The 6854-nt window shown below is 41.3% G+C and overlaps 1 non-coding gene across 1 annotated transcript; it reads right to left on the bottom strand.

The window, feature by feature from the left end:
* Positions 1–6260: 6260 nt before the first annotated feature.
* LOC127679538 (small nucleolar RNA SNORA17) lies at positions 6261–6392 on the bottom strand. The gene has a single exon (XR_007976838.1). It is a non-coding gene; the product is annotated as a small nucleolar RNA SNORA17 (small nucleolar RNA).
* Positions 6393–6854: the final 462 nt, after the last annotated feature.

Raw genomic sequence — 6854 nt, 5'->3', positions numbered from 1 at the left:
GGTATGATTCACTTTGATTTTGAGTTTAAAACAATACTGTCATCACTTCTCCAAAACTCTACTTCGTTCCATATTACTTTTCTAAAATGTATCCAAACACCAAAAGTAAGGAAACAAATAATGTACTAAGTCATTTAGAATTGCTGTTTACATTCCTGAGATTTTTTTAAAACCTTTATCTTAAGATGACAAATATATAAATATTTGGAGGTTTTTTTTAATTGATAGAATAATTATACAGTCATGGGACTTCAGTGTAATAAATTGACTTATGCACTCATGTTCCACAATCCATTCAGGGTAATTAGCATATCCACCATGTCAAACATATATTGTTGCTTTGTAATGGGAATATTCAAAACCCTCTCTGGTAGGTATTGTGATGTATTTTAGTAAATCATTACATATAATCCCCCTACTGTGCCATAGAATACTAGAACTTAATCCTCTTATGTAATTATGAGTTTGGTTCCCTATCAGCCTCCTTACCCTTCTCAGCCTCTGGTAATCATGCCTCTGCTCTCTTCACATAAAGAAATTATTCCTTAAGATCAAATTAAAGAGGACTGGTCTGACTACATACCCAGAAGAAAGACTATATCTGATGGGGTTTCTTCATCTGTTACTGTTTGTCATCTAAAACTGTCTCCCAAGGTCATTGCTCTAAATCAACTGACAAATTTGGAGCGTTAAGAATATTAAAACTTAACTAATTATTAATGGGGTCTATTATGGTAAATTTAATAAGCAATTAAATTTCTTTGTTTTTTTTTCCTACCTAACCTATGTTAGCAGAGACATTAGGAACCTTTTCTTCTTGGTTCATTCAACTGGAAAAATATTAAAGTACATAAAAATACAAGACAAATGAGCTACTGTTACTATTATTAGTGTTATTTATAATTGCCACCTTTTAAAAAAGGAGTCACTTGCCAAAGGAATCATAAAGGCCACCAATTTCCACTTACAGGGAAATGGATCTGTGGTATTAATGTCTCCTCCTGTCACCTCGTTTTATTTTATCCAGCAGAGTAGAGAGAAAAGCTAAACTAGGCAGAACAAATAGAACTTCTTTGACTTGTGTGACAGAAAATTCCCTCAGGTGGAGGTTTTCTGCAGCTGTAATAAATCTTGATTTAGAGAAGTATAATATTTCATGATAGAAAGTATTTCATTTCCCTAAACTACTGTAATGTGCAAACCTATAGGAAAACAATTGATTGGACTGATAAAAATCAGTGCTGATATTTAGAAATAAAAAGAATTAAGAATTTTTTTGAAATTAAGGTAAGGTCATAAATTGCAGAATGATATTAATGCCCATGTTGCGTGGGGGGAGGGCTTGTTTTTCTGAAGGTGAAGGAGACAGTGTAGTGATCACAGCCCTGTCTCACCCAGGTTCTATCCACCTGCCCACTATGATTTCCACATTATTAACACAGATCAAAGATCAAAAAAAGCATGAGCCACTAACTAAAAGTATCTGTCCTGCATTACATGCCTTTTATTGTATTCAGTTGGAAATTGTACAGTATTTTTTCCCATTTTTACATTTTATTGTAATTCAGAACTAAGGGTTTTAGTGAACTTAATCCTATGGATAACTTTAACAGGCAAAGTTCAGCTTTAATATGTGAAAATCTTCACTGGACACGCCCATGCTCACTCAGATAAGCAATCTGTGTTTAGTCTCAGGACAAGCTTAAGGGTTGTTTAATCTAGATATGCTCCAGGCCACTGTTAGAATTGGCCATGATATAAGAGTACTGCAGAAATTCTCATCAAGTAGCTTGCAGAAAATGGGATGTCAGTCATAGGATGTTAGTAGAAATAATAGGTAGAAAAAAATGAGATGCAATGTGCTCATTTAAGAAATATGAAGTAAAATGAAAAAGAGTAATACCTACCCCTAGGTTAAATATACCTTTTGGATCCTTAGATTTGCAAAATGAAGACATGACTCTGTTAGGAAAAAATGGCTACTAAGCACATGCACCAAAAGTAGACACCAAAGTCCATTCTATTACTTAACTTTTTGAGAAATTCATATATGATACTGTAGTTGCATCATGTCCATCCTTCCTTCTCCCTACTTATGCATCTCCTATGTCCACAAACTCCCTCCTAAGTGTGTGACCTCTTCCTATTTAATTATTATAATTACATCGGTATATATACATATTATGTATACTACACTGAGCCAATTTAGTGTTGTTCCATGCATATGTGTTTAGGTGTGTTTACATGGAATTGGATAACCTACCAGAGATATCATCCCTGAAAAAAAAAAACTGAATTACACTTTCTCTGGTAGCCATTGATGAACTGGAGTTCTTAATCATGATATAGGACCCTGAGAGATGTTCTCCCGCCACATTATCGTGTCTTGTTTAGGCAACTATATTGTATTATTTCATGGATTCAAATACGCTGTCATGTCCTGTACAGATTGCACTGTAATTATATTGACTGAGATTATGTACCTCACAACCACCCATTTTCTGTCATTGTACTGGTTGTAGAATTGTGCCCCATCTGTTGCAAAAAGAATCTGATAAGGAGTCAAAAGCTACACTTATGGGTTGTTATAAGGATAAGTATTTAGAGTGCAGCCACATTCTATTGGTTTGGTAAATGGCAGTAGTTAGGTTCTACTCTCAGGTTTATAACCTCTCCAAATAGATATCTATCTAGGTGTACAGTAACAGGCATAAATTGTCTACCATAGTGTGGGCCTTAACTCTAGTTAACAGCTCTCGGTTACTCCCAGGATGAAAAGTGCCACTAGTGCACAATTGTAGATATCTTGTCAGATCAGTCATTACTGTGGTTCGTGGGTAGTCTTATTGTGATTCACATGAGCAAGACTACTGACTCCTTTATCTTATCCCCTTTTTTTTGGCTAAAAGAAAGTTCTTTTTTATTGTTTTTTATTTGATATATTCTTTTTTATTGGTTATTTTTTTATTTTCTAAATTCTTTGTTTACATTTCAAATGCTTTCCCCTTTCCCAGTCCCCCTTCTCTCCCAATTAAATAACTTCCAATACTATGAGAGCCATTCCTACAAAGGAAACATTCCAGGTTAGTTACAGCTAAATCCCAAGGCCTGTGTTCAAAATATACAGTGTTTTCATCAATAGAATCTGACTATCCAGTTTTGGAATGCATCCAATGGAAACGACAATAGCTTATATTGCTTGTGGTGTCTCTTAGCCTTCCCTGACCAAAAAGTCAAATGCAGTTTCCCATGCCTGGCATTTGGAGCTTTGTTAGATAGTATATGGCTTTTAGGGAGAGCATGATCATGTGTCATAATGGTAGAGTAGAGGCAGCTGCACCTTGGAGCTGAGGATGCACTCTCAGACTACAAACAGAGAGCACAGAATGCTATGAGATTTTTAATCTCAAGCTCACAACAGTGACATATTTCCTCAAACAAAACCATACTTCCTAAGACTGTCCAAAAAGTGCCACTACTAATCAGGGACCAAGGATTCAAATGCCTGAGACTATGGGTGATATTCTCATCCCAACCATCACTACCTCTCTCCCTCTCCCTCTCCCTCTCCCTCTCCCTCTCCCTCTCCTTCTTCCTTCTCTCCCTTTCCTTTTCCCTCTCCCTCTCTCTCTCCTCCCTCTCTCTCTCCTTCCCTCTCCCTCTCCTTCTTTCTCCCTCACCCTCTCCTCCCTCTCCCTTTTCCTCTCCTTCATCCCTCTCCCTCTTTATCTGTATCTCTCTCTCACATACACACACGCAAACATATATATGTATATATGGTGTCTATTTATATGTATATATAGTACCTATTCATTTTTTTTATTTTCTTTTTTCTTTAACATTTTATTTGTTCTTTGTGGACTTCTCACTGTATACCCGAATCTTATTCATATCTCCCTTCATACCTGTCTTTCACTCTTGCAACTCACCTCCAACAGAGAAAAAAGAAAAGCTCACTGGGGAAGCATTAGCATGGCTGAGTATATCCTAGTATACCCTTTTGTCCACAGTTCTTCGCTTACAAGTGTTCATTGCAAGACATCTTTGGTTTGGTACAATGCCTCTGGCTTCTGCTACTCTATCTAAGGTTTCGTAATTGGAACCTCACTGGGAGTCTTTTTGACATTCTGTTATTGCTCTGTCATGGAACCACCCTTTCATGTGTTCCAGCAGTTCATCAATGGGGTAGATCTTGGGGTGGGCCAATTCAAAGATCTGGGTCCAGGGCTTTCCCACTCTCATGACCTCCAGGCTGGCTCATCAGAAACTCCTGCAGCCAGTGCCAGCTCTAACCTGCTGCCCAAGCAGGGCCTGCTCTCCTGAGTGTCGCATCTGGTGAGGGACATGGCTAGTTCTCCCACTCTCATGACCCTGGGGCCAACTCTCCTGCCTGCCATAGATGGCAAGGGAGGAGGGAGGAGTGGTGGGTATCTACATAGCCCAGCAGACAAGAGGCAGGGCGGGCTCTTAGTGCTCATGCCTGCAGGACCAACACTCCTGCAACACCCACGTCCAGGGCCAACTCTGCTGAGCTGCGCAGGCTAGATGTAGGGCTTGCTTTCCTGAGAGCTGCAGCAGATGAGGTGCAGGGACAGCTCTCATGACATTGTAGCCAGCTCTCCAACCCACTGCTGTGGCAAGGGCAAAAGGAAGGGGAGGGGAGCTCTCCCAATCAATGTAGAGCAGACAACAGGCAGGGCTGGTCCACCTACAACCCCTGAATGCTGATCCAGCTCTGCTGTGGCCCAGATGAAGTGAAGGGTCTGCTTTGCCAGTCTAATGACCTTTTAGCCTGCTCCCTTGCTTACATAGGTAGCAAGGGGTGAGGAGAGGGGCATGTCTCCCTTGCCGATGTCACTGTACAGCAGCAAAGTTGTGGGAGCAGCTCACCAGCGACCCTGACACCAGTGTCAGTTTTACTGTGCTGTTCAGTTGAGGTACACAGTCTGCTCTCCACAGTGCTGGAGCTATGAGGGGCAGGGACAGCTCTCCTTTTCTTATGATTCCAGGGCCTGGTCTCCCTACCACATAAGGGTAAGGGTCACAGGGGAAAGAGGACATCTCTCTCTCATCTACTCCACCACTTGAGAGATACCAGCTCTCCCATGTTCATGACCTGGAGTCAAATGACCAGCAATTCCTAAAATATTAAGGGCCTGCTCTCAGGAGTTCTGCAAGCTGGCCGGAGCAGGGTCAGCTTTGAAGCTCTTACACCTGCAGGGTCAACTCTCCCATATGTCCAGGTGAGGGATAAGCCAGTTCAGTATAGCCTTCAGACATCAACATGACTCTAGGCAGTGCCCAGACCAGTGACATCTTCTTGGTCTTTGGTATTAATAGGCTCTTGCTACTGCAGGGCTACAGATCCAGATGTACCCCCCTCAATGGCAGCACAGGCCAGGACCCCACCATGATGATATCTGAGATATCATCACCAGCTACTCACATCAGGCTGCTCCTCACTACCCTTGAGTCTCCAGTTCTGCCTGTTTTATTCTGCCTCCATGCTTCTGCTTCTTTCTCTTCAATTTCTCTACCACTTCCTTTCTTTTCTTAGTGGATCCTCAGGTCTCTTGAGTGTCTGTACCCATCTCAGGAGTAGCCTCAGAAGTACCCTGCTTGTGAATTATGGTGCCTGACAGGGGTCATCTTGGGCATGGCCTACTCACCAGAGGACAGCACAGTGCTGGACTGGTGGTCACCTCAGGCTAGCTCTCTTTACCAGCACTGCTCTGGTAGTTATCTGGGGCTTGCTTCTCATCTGGCCTGCCTGAGTGGTGAGGACTGTCTGTCTCAAGCCCACTGAGACAGTCTGTGTCTTTCTTCTTCTTCTTCTTCTTCTTCTTCTTCTTCTTCTTCTTCTTCTTCTTCTTCTTCTTCTTCTTCTTCTTCTTCTTCTTCTTCTTCTTCTTCTCCTTCTTGTTCTTCTTCTTCTTGTTCTTCTTGTTCTTTTTCTTGTTCTTCTTCTTCTTCTTCCTTTTTCCTCCTCCTCCTCCTTCTTCTTCATGGTTTATGGTTTTAGTGTTTATTGTAGAGAAGTAGCGAGAGGGAGAAGGAAGAGAAGTAGAGGCCAGCCAGGTGAAGAGAGGGGGAGAAGGAATGGGGAGCGAGGGAAAGTAAGGGGGCAAGAAAGAAAACAAGAGAGTAAGACAGGAGACAGGCTGTGTCTTCTAGTTTCCACCTCACTCCCCATCCTGGGAGCCCAGCTGGGCCTTCAAGTTGCCAGACTGTTAGTCATCTCAGGCTCACTGTCTCCAGGGAATGTTAGCCTATTAATCACTCAGATGTTCATAGGTCAGAACACCGAGCATAGGCATAGACTCTCTCCTCTCTGTCACCTACTGACACACGTATGACACAGTAGTCATGCATCCAATACCTCTAGGGGAAAAAACTATATATTTTTAAGAGAACTTATAGAATAGCATTTTTCCTCATGACTTTTTAAAATATTCTTAGCATTACTTATCTCTCTTTTCTTCCTTTTCTCTATATTACCCTTCTTGCTCCCTGTGCTTTCCACAATGAATAACAACAAAACTAACACAAAACAAATCAGAACAACAATAACAAAACTTAAAGAAGCAAGAAAACTATTATCACAGCAAGTAGGATACTTTTGTTGTGGGGGAAATACCTTAAGTAAGAGGATGCCTCTAAAGAATATCTCAATCTAGCACCATCACAAAGATGAGTTCAGTTATTCACAGCTCAAGGGTTAGAAAGTGTTTTTTCCTGAAATCCTGAACCCTAGGGTGACAGAGATTTGAGGGGGAAAAACTAGTGTTGATTCCAAAAAAAAAGCAGGCAGATAGGGTACAGAGAGCTGTTCACTCAAGGGCTGCCAACAGCAG

Source organism: Apodemus sylvaticus, chromosome 2 (assembly GCF_947179515.1).
Source record: "Apodemus sylvaticus chromosome 2, mApoSyl1.1, whole genome shotgun sequence".
Classification (NCBI taxonomy): Eukaryota; Metazoa; Chordata; class Mammalia; order Rodentia; family Muridae; genus Apodemus; species Apodemus sylvaticus.
This window is presented reverse-complemented; position numbering and strand designations above follow the sequence as displayed.